The sequence below is a fragment of the Ranitomeya imitator genome, chromosome 2 (assembly GCF_032444005.1).
Source record: "Ranitomeya imitator isolate aRanImi1 chromosome 2, aRanImi1.pri, whole genome shotgun sequence".
NCBI lineage: Eukaryota > Metazoa > Chordata > Amphibia > Anura > Dendrobatidae > Ranitomeya > Ranitomeya imitator.
In genome coordinates this window covers 30,454,088-30,468,797 of record NC_091283.1, presented here as the reverse complement: position 1 = coordinate 30,468,797, position 14,710 = coordinate 30,454,088, and the positions used below count along the sequence as shown (strand labels likewise).

Here is a 14,710-nt window from a genome sequence, read left to right as displayed (position 1 = left end):
GATCAGCTGGTACCACTAACCCCTCTGCTACTCTAGATCAGCTGGTACCCTTAACCCATCTGCTACTCTAGATCAGCTGGTACCATTAACCCCTCTGCTGCTCTAGATCAGCTGGTACCATTAACCCATCTGCTACTCTAGATCAGCTGGTACCATTAACCCCTCTGCTACTCTAGATCAGCTGGTACCACTAACCCCTCTGCTACTCTAGATCAGCTGGTACCATTAACCCATATGCTACTCTAGATCAGCTGGTACCATTAACCCCTCTGCTGCTCTAGATCAGCTGGTACCATTAACCCATCTGCTACTCTAGATCAGCTGGTACCATTAACCCATCTGCTACTCTAGATCAGCTGGTACCACTAACCCCTCTGCTACTCTAGATCAGCTGGTACCATTAACCCCTCTGCTACTCTAGATCAGCTGGTACCATTAACCCCTCTGCTGCTCTAGATCAGCTGGTACCATTAACCCCTCTGCTACTCTAGATCAGCTGGTACCACTAACCCCTCTGCTACTCTAGATCAGCTGGTACCATTAACCCCTCTGCTACTCTAGATCACCGGGGAACAATAAATCCTACTACAATTCTAGACCACAGGGGAACAATAAATTCTACTACAACTCTAGACCACCATGTACCATTAATCCCTCTGCTGCTCTAGGCCACCAGGGGCCAATAACTCCTCTGCTGCCCTAGACCACCAGGGACCACCTTTAACCCCTTCACTATTTAGGCACTGTATGGCAGTATAAACGTCTGTAAATTTTATCTGGGTTTTATGTAAACTATTTATATATATTTTATTATTAAGATAGCAGCTGTCAAAATGATGAGTGGGGGAGAGATAAGGGGCTGCCAGACCCCTGCACTCTTATCTCAAGAGAAGGAACAGGATCAGGCAGGAAAGGTCTGACATCAGGCAATGGATAATAATAATAATAATATAATGGATGAGGGTCTGCAGCCCCATAGAGTCAATATTCAGATCCAGAGCAAGCAGAATGATGATGATGATGGTGGTGGTAGTAGTGTAAGGGGAGAGAAGTAGCAGAGGAAGGAGCAGCAGCCTGGAACAGTCAGTGACATCATCACAGATGTGATCAGGACTCAGCCATGACATCAGGACTTGGACTCCTCTCTCCCTCCCTTCCCCAGGACTCCTCTCCATCTGTCAGTCATTGTGCGGAGCGCAGCGCAGCCTCCACATCCACACTCAGGGCTGGAGACATCACATACAGCTGGGAGAGGAGGACTGGCACAGGTAGAGGACGGCTGAGCAGTGCCCCCCGAGGTGCCCCCAACACCACTGGATTATATTAATCTCCTGCTGAAGAGGTTAGTGACCCCAGCCCCCCAGGACCATGATCCCACAGCACCACATTGTATCCTGTATTACCATACTGTATCACACTGTGCCATGGTTATATTATATTGTGTCGTTATACCCACATAACATCACGATGACGCCATTTCACCCCATGTGGCGCTCGCTCACACATTATTACACCATTATACCCCGTTCACACTATATCATATTACGGGATCGTTCAGACGGACGATTTGTTTCTAACAAGCTCTTTATGTCTTTCCCGGACGCCCCCGATACCAAGAATAGTGAATGGGGTCATTCTCACATCCGCGGTTTTTCAGGTCGGTGCAAAATCATGGAGACGTGTCTGATATTGATCCAAATCGGCAAAGTGGGTGTCCGTGAAAAAATCACACTGCACCGGACACCACGGACTGATAGCAGAAGGGGCACTGGAGTTTATATATTCTATTTTTACGTACGAAAAAAACTGGTAACGCTCGGACCAAACTCTGAAAGAAACCACTGGCGAAACGTGATAGATATTTCTCCTACGTGCTAAAAAAAAAGACTGAATAAAGATCCACCATGTGACACTTTGTTACCGTCTTCACACCTCAAGTTTATTTTTTCCTTTTTACGCTACATGATATGATATTACATGATGGTAAAGCTTCTATACTATATCAGATGATATAATGTTATTCTGTATCACACCAAATCATAATATATGTTATTAGACATCTGATAATTCCACATCATACATATTGTTACGCATATGTATATATATCACAGTATTTATACCTTATCATACTATAGATATTGCACTTATTATATATATATACATTTATATAAAATACATCATCATCGTTGTCCCCACTGGGTATCACAATCAAAATTCCCTATTAGTTTGTCTTTGGAGGAAACACCGCAAACATGGGGAGAACATACAGCTGCCTTACGGATATTGTACTTGGTGGGATTTGAACCCAGGACCCCAGTGCTAACCACTGAGCCACCGGGCTGCCCACTGACCCCGAGTGTCAGTTTCATTATCCTGTACCCCGAGTGTCAGCGTCATTATCCTGTACCCCGAGTGTCAGTGTCATTATCCTGTACCCCGAGTGTCAGTGTCATTATCCTGTACCCCGAGTGTCAGCGTCATTATCCTGTACCCCGAGTGTCAGTGTCATTATCCTGTACCCCAGTGTCAGTGTCATTATCCTGTACCCCAGTGTCAGTGTCATTATCCTGTACCCCAGTGTCAGTGTCATTATCCTGTACTCCAGTGTCAGTGCCATTATCCTGTACCCCGAGTGTCAGTGCCATTATCCTGTACCCCGAGTGTCAGTGTCATTATCCTGTACACCGAGTGTCAGTGTCATTATCCTGTACCCCGAGTGTCAGTATCATTATCCTGTACCCCGAGTGTCAGTGCCATTATCCTGTACCCCGAGTGTCAGTGCCATTATCCTGTACCCCGAGTGTCAGTGCCATTATCCTGTACCCCAGTGTCAGTGCCATTATCCTGTACCCCAGTGTCAGTGCCATTATCCTGTACCCGAGTGTCAGTGTCATTATCCTGTACCCCAAGTGTCAGTGTCATTATCCTGTACCCGAGTGTCAGTGTCATTATCCTGTACCCGAGTGTCAGTGTCATTATCCTGTACCCGAGTGTCAGTGTCATTATCCTGTACCCCAAGTGTCAGTGTCATTATCCTGTACCCCGAGTGTCAGTGCCATTATCCTGTACCCCGAGTGTCAGTTCCATTATCCTGTACCCCGAGTGTCAGTGCCATTATTCTGTACCCCAAGTGTCAGTGTCATTATCCTGTACCCCGAGTGTCAGTGTCATTATTCTGTACCCCAAGTGTCAGTGTCATTATCCTGTACCCCGAGTGTCAGTGTCATTATCCTGTACCCCGAGTGTCAGTGTCATTATCCTGTACCCCAAGTGTCAGTGTCATTATCCTGTACCCCAAGTGTCAGTTCCATTATCCTGTACCCCGAGTGTCAGTGTCATTATCCTGTACCCCGAGTGTCAGTGTCATTATCCTGTACCCCGAGTGTCATCGTCATTATCCTGTACCCCAAGTGTCAGTGTCATTATCCTGTACCCCCAGTGTCAGTGCCATTATCCTGTACCCCCAGTGTCAGTGCCATTATCATGTACCCCCAGTGTCAGTGTCAGTATCCTGTACCCCCAGTGTCAGTGCCATTATCCTGTACCCCAGTGTCAGTGTCATTATCCTGTACCCCGAGTGTCAGTGTCATTATCCTGTACCCCGAGTGTCATCGTCATTATCCTGTACCCCAAGTGTCAGTGTCATTATCCTGTACCCCCAGTGTCAGTGCCATTATCCTGTACCCCCAGTGTCAGTGCCATTATCATGTACCCCCAGTGTCAGTGTCATTATCCTGTACCACAAGCGTCAGTGCCATTATCCTGTACCCCCAGTGTCAGTGCCATTATCCTGTACCACAAGCGTCAGTGCCATTATCCTGTACCACAAGCGTCAGTTCCATCATCCTGTACCCCGAGTGTCAGTGCCATTATCCTGTACCCCAAGTGTCAGTTCCATCATCCTGTACCCCGAGTGTCAGTTCCATTATCCTGTACCCCGAGTGTCAGTGTCATTATCCTGTACCCCAAGTGTCAGTTCCATTATCCTGTACCCCGAGTTTCAGTGTCATTATCCTGTACCCCAAGCGTCAGTGTCATTATCCTGTACCCCGAGTGTCAGTGTCATTATCCTGTACCCCGAGTGTCAGTTCCATTATCCTGTACCCCGAGTGTCAGTGCCATTATCCTGTACCCCGAGTGTCAGTGTCATTATCCTGTACCCCGAGTGTCAGTGTCATTATCCTGTACCCCGAGTGTCAGTGTCATTATCCTGTACCCCGAGTGTCAGTTCCATTATCCTGTACCCCGAGTGTCAGTGTCATTATCCTGTACCCCGAGTGTCAGTGTCATTATCCTGTACCCCAAGTGTCAGTGCCATTATCCTGTACCCCGAGTGTCAGTGTCATTATCCTGTACCCCAAGTGTCAGTGTCATTATCCTGTACCCCAAGTGTCAGTGCCATTATCCTGTACCCCGAGTGTCAGTGTCATTATCCTGTACCCTGAGTGTCAGTGTCATTATCCTGTACCCCGAGTGTCAGTGCCATTATCCTGTACCCCGAGTGTCAGTGCCATTATCCTGTACCCCGAGTGGCGGTTTGAGGATGTCAGAGGTGCGATTCCTGGGCGCATTTCTAGCACTGATAACCATTGCTCATCTGGCTCGGATTATCTCTTGATCGGAGCTGTCAGCTTTGTCTGACAGATTGGGGATTAATCAGTTTCCATGCTCCCGGATGTGAAATGCGAGCGCCCGGGTCCTGTCCGCACAAGTCTCACGTTTAGGGGAGATGAATTCGCTGCATTACAGACGTCCACACACAAAAATATAGGAAATAGTAATATTACTCATGGGTGACAGTAAGTGTCCTCTACAGGGACACCCGGGCCCTGGAGAATAGGGGCCCGAAAGGTCCCTCTTCCCCATATGAAAAGACTGTTAGGGGCCCTGGTGGAGATTTTGCTTCTAGTTATGTCACTGTCCCCCGATATCGCTCCATAATTGGACAGATTTGCTTCCTCAGGTCCATTAATTACATTTTTCAGATAATGTGCAGCTCAGTCAGTAAGAAGTATACATGTAAAGAATCTAAAAAATGCATAAAATATATATATATAAAAAATAACTAAAGATTATATCACCCCGTTTCCAAGTTTTAAACTAAAGAAATAAAAATGATTATAATAAACATTACTGGTTTCGTCATCTCAGTAGATTTGTGATTTTTTTAGTCACCGGAGTCCTAAAAAATGCTATAAAAAGGGATCAATATGTCGTATGTATCCGAAAATAACATCAGTGAAAACTACAGCTCAGCGCGCAAAACACGAGTCCTCACACCGCACCATCACCGACAAAATAAAAAATGTATGGGTCTCAGGAATCTGCATCAGAATTTGTTTTTACAAATTTCAGAATTTTTGCTATATCTGTAAATCTCACTGATCCTAAGAATCATGTTACCGGGTCCTTACACATTTCTAACCTAAACTCCCAGCAATGCTTATATTATCGCTTCCCTACTATACACCGCTATGTATGCTCACATTGCCCCTTTCCTACTCCAGACCACCTGAGAAACTCACATTACTCCTTCCCTACTCTAGACCACCTGGGAAATTCACATTACCCCTTCCCTACTCTAGACCACCTGACAAACTCACATTACCCCTTCCCTACTCTAGACCACCTGAGAAACTCACATTACCCCTTCCCTACTCCAGACCACCTGGGAAATTCACATTACCCCTTTCCTACTCCAGACCACCTGAGAAACTCACATTGCCCCTTTCCTACTCTAGACCACCTGAGAAATTCACATTACCCCTTCCCTACTCTATACCACCTGGGAAATTCACATTACCCCTTCCCTACTCTATACCACCTGGGAAATTCACATTACCCCTTCCCTACTCCAGACCACCTGAGAAGCTCACATTACCCCTTCCCTACTCCAGACCACCTGAGAAGCTCACATTACCCCTTCCCTACTCTAGACCACCTGAGAAGCTCACATTACCCCTTCCCTACTCTAGACCACCTGAGAAGCTCACATTACCCCTTCCCTACTCTAGATCACCTGACAAACTCACATTACCCCTTCCCTACTCTAGACCACCTGACAAACTCACATTACCCCTTCCCTACTCTAGACCACCTGACAAACTCACATTACCCCTTCCCTACTCTAGACCACCTGAGAAGCTCACATTACCCCTTCCCTACTCTAGACCACCTGAGAAGCTCACATTACCCCTTCCCTACTCTAGATCACCTGACAAACTCACATTACCCCTTCCCTACTCTAGACCACCTGACAAACTCACATTACCCCTTCCCTACTCTAGACTACCTGACAAACTCACATTACCCCTTCCCTACTCTAGATCACCTGACAAACTCACATTACCCCTTCTCTACCCTAGACCACCTGACAAACTCACATTACCCCTTCCCTACTCTAGATCACCTGAGAAGCTCACATTACCCCTTCCCTACTCTAGATCACCTGAGAAGCTCACATTACTCCTTCCCTACTCTAGACCACCTGACAAACTCACATTACCCCTTCCCTACTCTAGACCACCTGAGAAATTCACATTACCCCTTCCCTACACTAGACCACCTGGGAAATTCACATTACCCCTTCCCTACTCCAGACCACCTGAGAAGCTCACATTGCCCCTTCCCTACTCTAGATCACCTGAGAAGCTCACATTACTCCTTCCCTACTCTAGACCACCTGACAAACTCACATTACCCCTTCTCTACCCTAGACCACCTGACAAACTCACATTACCCCTTCTCTACCCTAGACCACCTGACAAACTCACATTACCCCTTCCCTACTCTAGATCACCTGAGACGCTCACATTGCCCCTTCCCTACTCTAGACCACCTGAGAAGCTCACATTACTCCTTCCCGACTCTAGACCACCTGAGAAGCTCACATTACCCCTTCCCTACTCTAGATCACCTGAGAAGCTCACATTACCCCTTCCCTACTCTAGATCACCTGACAAACTCACATTACCCCTTCCCTACTCCAGACCACCTGAGAAGCTCACATTGCCCCTTTCCTACTCCAGACCACCTGACAAACTCACATTACCCCTTCCCTACTCTAGACCACCTGAGAAATTCACATTACCCCTTCCCTACTCTAGACCACCTGGGAAATTCACATTACCCCTTCCCTACTCTAGACCACCTGAGAAATTCACATTACCCCTTCCCTACTCTAGACCACCTGGGAAATTCACATTATCCCTTCCCTACTCTAGACGACCTGACAAGCTCACATTACCCCTTCCCTACTCCAGACCACCTGAGAAGCTCACATTACCCCTTCCCTACTCCAGACCACCTGAGAAGCTCACATTGCCCCTTTCCTACTCCAGACCACCTGACAAACTCACATTACCCCTTCCCTACTCTAGACCACCTGAGAAATTCACATTACCCCTTCCCTACTCTAGACCACCTGGGAAATTCACATTACCCCTTCCCTACTCTAGACCACCTGAGAAATTCACATTACCCCTTTCCTACTCTAGACCACCTGGGAAATTCACATTATCCCTTCCCTACTCTAGACCACCTGACAAGCTCACATTACCCCTTCCCTACTCCAGACCACCTGAGAAGCTCACATTACCCCTTCCCTACTCCATACCACCTGAGAAGCTCACATTACCCCTTCCCTACTCTAGATCACCTGACAAACTCACATTACCCCTTCCCTACTCTAGACCACCTGACAAACTCACATTTCCCCTTCCCTACTCTAGATCACCTGACAAACTCACATTACCCCTTCTCTACCCTAGACCACCTGACAAACTCACATTACCCCTTCCCTACTCTAGATCACCTGATAAGCTCACATTACCCCTTCCCTACTCTAGATCACCTGAGAAGCTCACATTACTCCTTCCCTACTCTAGACCACCTGACAAACTCACATTACCCCTTCCCTACTCTAGACCACCTGAGAAATTCACATTACCCCTTCCCTACTCTAGACCACCTGGGAAATTCACATTACCCCTTCCCTACTCCAGACCACCTGAGAAGCTCACATTGCCCCTTCCCTACTCTAGATCACCTGAGAAGCTCACATTACTCCTTCCCTACTCTAGTCCACCTGACAAACTCACATTACCCCTTCTCTACCCTAGACCACCTGACAAACTCACATTACCCCTTCTCTACCCTAGACCAGGGGTCCCCAACTCCAGTCCTTAAGGCCCACCAACATGTCATGTTTTCAGGATTTCCTTAGTCTTGCCCAGGTAATAATTGCATCACCTGTGCAATGCAAAGGAAATCCTGAAAACATGACCTGTTGGTAGGCCTTGAGGACTGGAGTTGGGGACCTCTGCCCTAGACCACCTGACAAACTCACATTACCCCTTCCCTACTCTAGATCACCTGAGAAGCTCACATTGCCCCTTCCCTACTCTAGACCACCTGAGAAGCTCACATTACCCCTTCCCTACTCTAGCTCACCTGAGAAACTCACATTACTCTTCCCTGCTCTAGACCACCTAGGAAGCTTACATTACCCCTTCCCTACTCTAGATCACCTGAGAAGCTCACATTACCCCTTCCCTACTCTAGACCACCTGACAAACTCACATTACCCCTTCCCTACTCTAGCCCACCTGAGAAACTCACACTACCCCTTCCCAACTCTAGACCACCTAACAAACTCACATTACCCCTTCCCTACTCTAGACCACCTAACAAACTCACATTACCCCTTCCTTACTCTAGACCACCTGACAAACTCACATTACCCCTTCCCTACCCCTTCCCTACTCTAGACCACCTGACAAACTCACATTACCCCTTCCCTACTCTAGCCCACCTGAGAAACTCACATTACCCCTTCCCTACTCCAGACCACCTAACAAACTCACATTACCCCTTCTCTACTCTAGACCACCTGACAAACTCACATTACCCCTTCCCTACTCTAGATCACCTGAGAAGCTCACATTGCCCCTTCCCTACTCTAGACCACCTGAGAAGCTCACATTACCCCTTCCCTACTCTAGACCACCTGAGAAGCTCACATTACTCCTTCCCGACTCTAGACCACCTGACAAACTCACATTACCCCTTCCCTACTCTAGCTCACCTGAGAAACTCACATTACTCTTCCCTACTCTAGACCACCTAGGAAGCTTACATTACCCCTTCCCTACTCTAGACCACCTAACAAACTCACATTACCCCTTCCCTACTCTAGACCACCTGACAAACTCACATTACCCCTTCCCTACTCTAGCCCACCTGAGAAACTCACATTACCCCTTCCCTACTCCAGACCACCTAACAAACTCACATTACCCCTTCCCTACTCTAGACCACCTGAGAAGCTCACATTACCCCTTCTCTACTCTAGACCACCTGACAAACTCACATTACCCCTTCCCTACTCTAGACCACCTGACAAACTCACATTACCCCTTCCCTACTCTAGCCCACCTGAGAAACTCACATTACCCCTTCCCTACTCTAGACCACCTGAGAAATTCACATTACCCCTTCCCTACTCTAGACCACCTGACAAACTCACATTACCCCTTCCCTACTCTAGCCCACCTGAGAAACTCAATTACCCCTTCCCTACTCTAGACCACCTGAGAAATTCACATTACCCCTTCTCTACTCTAGACCACCTGACAAACTCACATTACCCCTTCCCTACTCTAGACCACCTGACAAACTCACATTACCCCTTCCCTACTCTAGACCACCTGACAAACTCACATTACCCCTTCTCTACTCTAGACCACCTGAGAAATTCACATTACCCCTTCCCTACTCTAGACCACCTGACAAACTCACATTACCCCTTCTCTACTCTAGACCACCTGACAAACTCACATTAAACCTTCCCTACTCTAGACCACCTGACAAACTCACATTACCTCTTCCCTACTCTATACCACCTTGGAACCTTGCATTACCCCTTCCCTACTCTAGACCACCTGAGAAATTCACATTAAACCTTCCCTACTCTAGACCACCTGACAAACTCACATTACCTCTTCCCTACTCTATACCACCTTGGAACCTTGCATTACCCCTTCCCTACTCTAGACCACCTGAGAAATTCACATTACCTCTTCCCTACTCTAGACCACCTGACAAACTCACATTACCCCTTCCCTACTCCAGACCACCTAACAAACTCACATTACCCCTTCCCTACTCTAGACCACCTGAGAAGCTCACATTACCCCTTCTCTACTCTAGACCACCTGACAAACTCACATTACCCCTTCCCTACTCTAGACCACCTGACAAACTCACATTACCCCTTCCCTACTCTAGCCCACCTGAGAAACTCACATTACCCCTTCCCTACTCTAGACCACCTGAGAAATTCACATTACCCCTTCCCTACTCTAGACCACCTGACAAACTCACATTACCCCTTCCCTACTCTAGCCCACCTGAGAAACTCACATTACCCCTTCCCTACTCTAGACCACCTGAGAAATTCACATTACCCCTTCTCTACTCTAGACCACCTGACAAACTCACATTACCCCTTCCCTACTCCAGACCACCTGAGAAACTCACATTACCCCTTCTCTACTCTAGACCACCTGACAAACTCACATTACCCCTTCCCTACTCTAGACCACCTAACAAACTCACATTACCCCTTCCCTACTCCAGACCACCTGAGAAGCTCACATTACCCCTTCCCTACTCTAGACCACCTGAGAAGCTCACATTACCCCTTCTCTACTCTAGACCACCTGACAAACTCACATTACCCCTTCCCTACTCTAGACCACCTGACAAACTCACATTACCCCTTCTCTACTCTAGACCACCTGAGAAATTCACATTACCCCTTCCCTACTCTAGACCACCTGACAAACTCACATTACCCCTTCCCTACTCTAGCCCACCTGAGAAACTCACATTACCCCTTCCCTACTCTAGACCACCTGACAAACTCACATTACCCCTTCTCTACTCTAGACCACCTGAAAAATTCACATTACCCCTTCCCTACTCTAGACCACCTGACAAACTCACATTACCCCTTCTCTACTCTAGACCACCTGACAAACTCACATTAAACCTTCCCTACTCTAGACCACCTGACAAACTCACATTACCTCTTCCCTACTCTATACCACCTTGGAACCTTGCATTACCCCTTCCCTACTCTAGACCACCTGAGAAATTCACATTACCTCTTCCCTACTCTAGACCACCTGAGAAGCTCACATTACCCCTTCCCTACTCTAGATCACCTGACAAACTCACATTACCCCTTCTCTACTCTAGACCACCTGACAAACTCACATTACCTCTTCCCTACTCTAGACCACCTGAGAAGCTCACATTACCCCTTCCCTACTCTAGACCACCTGACAAACTCACATTACCCCTTCTCTACTCTAGACCACCTGACAAACTCACATTAAACCTTCCCTACTCTAGACCACCTGACAAACTCACATTACCTCTTCCCTACTCTATACCACCTTGGAACCTTGCATTACCCCTTCCCTACTCTAGACCACCTGAGAAATTCACATTACCTCTTCCCTACTCTAGACCACCTAAGAAACTCACATTACCCCTTCCCTACTCTAGACCACCTGACAAACTCACATTACCCCTTTTCTACTCTAGACCACCTGACAAACTCACATTACCCCTTTTCTACTCTAGACCAAATGAGAAGCTTACATGATCCACTACCTTAATCTAGGCCACAAAGGAAGCTTATTTATATCCCCTTCCCTGCTCTAGACCACCAGGGAAACTTTTACATTTACCCTTTTCTGAATGGAGACCACCTGGTAAAATTACATTACCCATTCCCTACGCTGGACCACTAGTGAATCTTCCATTAACCATTCACTACTCTAGACCACCAGGGAAACTTACATTTACCACTTTCCTAATGTAGACCACCTGATAAGTTTACATTAACCCTTCACTACTTTAGACTACCAGGGAAGCCTTCCTCATACATGCAATAATTATTACGGAAGCTTCCATTACCTCTTTCCCACTGTGAGCCACCAGGGAATTTTACATTATCCATTTTCCTACTCTAGACCACCAGGGAATTTTACATTTTACATTTCTCTATTAATAAATCACTTGGACTGCATGGATATACCGTAAGTCTTGTGGTTTTCTAGTTGATTACTGCAGAGGTGTAATTTTATGTGATTATAATTGCGCGGTAATGCGATACCAGTAGACAGAGCCGTTATATAATCCTATGGATCTCGCATATTGTGGTCATTGGGGGGAGAGGGGGCTGCTGCAGATTTGCTGTCTACGCTATGGATTGTGTATAATGGTTGGTATGGCAATATCATAACCTCGCAGTGCAATTTCTGGACACGGGGCATAAGTTATATAACCAAGATATTTCCAAGCCGGCCAACAATAGTTAGAAGGGAATGGAATTTTTTAGTTATAAGGAAAGAGTCGCTCATTATTGTTTATCCTGGTGATGGTGAACATTTTATTGTATCATAGCTGAGGAGTGACAGCCGGGCGGTCTGTCTAATCCTACGGGATACCTACTTCTGCTACTTAGGAGGAATTCTCTACAGTACAAGCAGTAAACAGCTTTTGTTCTCTTGGCAAGTGGTTGCTCAATGCTCCTCTTAGGAGCAATAGGATTTACTGGCAAAAACATCTTGGCCTGGGATGCTCCAGATGTGAGATAGATAATTGGGATGGGATCTGTAGCGATCAACGATCGGTTGTGATCACCAGATGGAGCCGAGATCGCTCACTCATTTTTCCTGTGGCGCCATCTGTAGGGGAAAAACAGTATTACATACTGGCTGTGTTGACCACCTCTGGGTTTCTTTTCTTTTTTTACTTGCATGCAAATATTTGGGGCTAAAAACATTTTTTTTATTTAGTTTCATTAAATTGCTCAATTTGGCTTTTACAGGCTCTTTGTTTGCCGACACATTCAACTTTAGTGTGGTCTATGGTCATAAATCAGCTGAGAGGAGCTCAGAAAAAGACAGATAAAAGAGGTAGAAAATCATCCATTTATCAGAAGGAGCTCACTGACGGATTCTCAGTTAACCCATTCTACAGCCATCAATAAGCAGTTCAACACAGAGGCTAGAGATGGCAAATGGTGTAAAATTTTTAATGGAAAGTGTTTGTTTGTTTTTTTCCCCAAAAATACATGCATTTACTTAATAATAAAATTGTTATCCCTTTTATTAGCTGTATATTTTTTTTTTAACAAGGGGAAACAAAATCTTCAATGTGATGGTGGATTTTTTCATTTCTAATTTGGATAATAAAAAAAATCTGGCAAGAAAAAATAAATACAAAATTCTAGAAGAAAAAACAATAGTTTCTCCATTGAGAGAGATTTTTGGGCTCAAAATATATATATTTTCTCATATTATTGGTTTGCTCAGTCACACACGGCTACTCTCTACCAAAACAGCGCTATAGCTATCTACAGGTTATGTTTGGTATCACATCTCAACTCCATAAATTGTAGTAGAGCTGAGCTGCAATACCAGACACAACCTATGGAGAGGAGTGGCGCTGTTTCTGGAAGAAAGCAGTCATGTTTTCCTAATCCTGCACAGTATAACTAACCACAATGCAGGACAAGGAAGGAACCAGATCTCATCCGAAAACTAGAAGACCAGATGTCCCGATAAACCCATCTTCCTTCTTCTTGCCCATTTAATGGATTCCCTCTGTATTTCCTGAAACAGATAATTTTTGTAGATTTGTGCTGATATAAATGGAATCTGGAAAAAACCCAATGAGAGTTTTAGGCTGCCGTCACAATAGCAGTATTTGGTCAGTATTTTACACCAGTATTTGGAAGCCAAAACCAGAAGTGGGTGATAAATGCAGAAGTGGTGCATATGTCATATGTTTCTATTATACTTTTCCTCTAATTGTTCCACTCCTGGTTTTGGCTACAAATACTGATGTAAAATACTGACCAAATACTGATAGTGCGACGGCAGCCTTAGAGGAAATCCGAGACCCACACAGCCGAGTAATTACATGAGCCCATGATGAGGTTCCCATCATACTGATCTCATCTGGAGGTTCCAGGCCTCGTCTCGGAGACAACGTCCTGGAGAACCTGAGAGCTTCATGAAATAAACAATATTCCTATAAAATCAGCTGATGATGACTCTTAGATGTGTTATTCCAATGGACGGTCTCTGACGGGGAGGCCGCTCTGTGTTGTCTCCTTGGCCGCCTTGATTGGGAGACCTTGTCGGAGCTTTCCCTGGAGTTCCTTTAGATTGTTTGCAGGTTTTGTAGTGATATTGTGCAGACCATAGGAGACCATATGGGATTCATACAGCACGCCAGCTCTAATTGTGTGTAATCAGCTCCTTCTCCTCCTCCCCCATGATCCACTTCATCCTCACCTGCCTCTGGTTATTATTTGTCTTTGTCTCCATCCTTCTGCAGCTCATTCATTCCTACAGCCCTCCATTTATTCATCTTCTCAGGGTTTATTCATTGTCAACCCCATTGTTCCTTTTTATTTTGTGAGATATTTACCAGATTCTTCTCACTCTTCTCTGCTTCATACATCTCTTTTTATTACTTTTTGTTGTTCACACCTTTCTTCTCTCTTCATTCCTTTTTTACCACATACCCCCCCTTACTTCCCTTTATTCCTCCTCCACCTCACACATTATTTTCTTCCTTGCCACTGAACTTCCTTTTTCTCTTTTATTTTTGTTCAACTTCTCAT

The 14,710-nt window shown here is 45.8% G+C and overlaps 1 protein-coding gene across 2 annotated transcripts in view; it reads left to right on the top strand.

Annotated features, from left to right (window-relative positions):
* The first annotated feature begins 1,180 nt into the window (after positions 1-1,180).
* TNXB (tenascin XB) overlaps positions 1,181-14,710 on the top strand; it is a 61,434-nt gene continuing 47,904 nt past the window's right edge. For both annotated transcript variants that reach the window (XM_069746371.1, XM_069746369.1), the window contains exon 1: positions 1,181-1,342. The gene's annotated coding sequence lies outside the window, so the exon portion shown is untranslated. The remainder of the gene's footprint in view (positions 1,343-14,710) is intronic.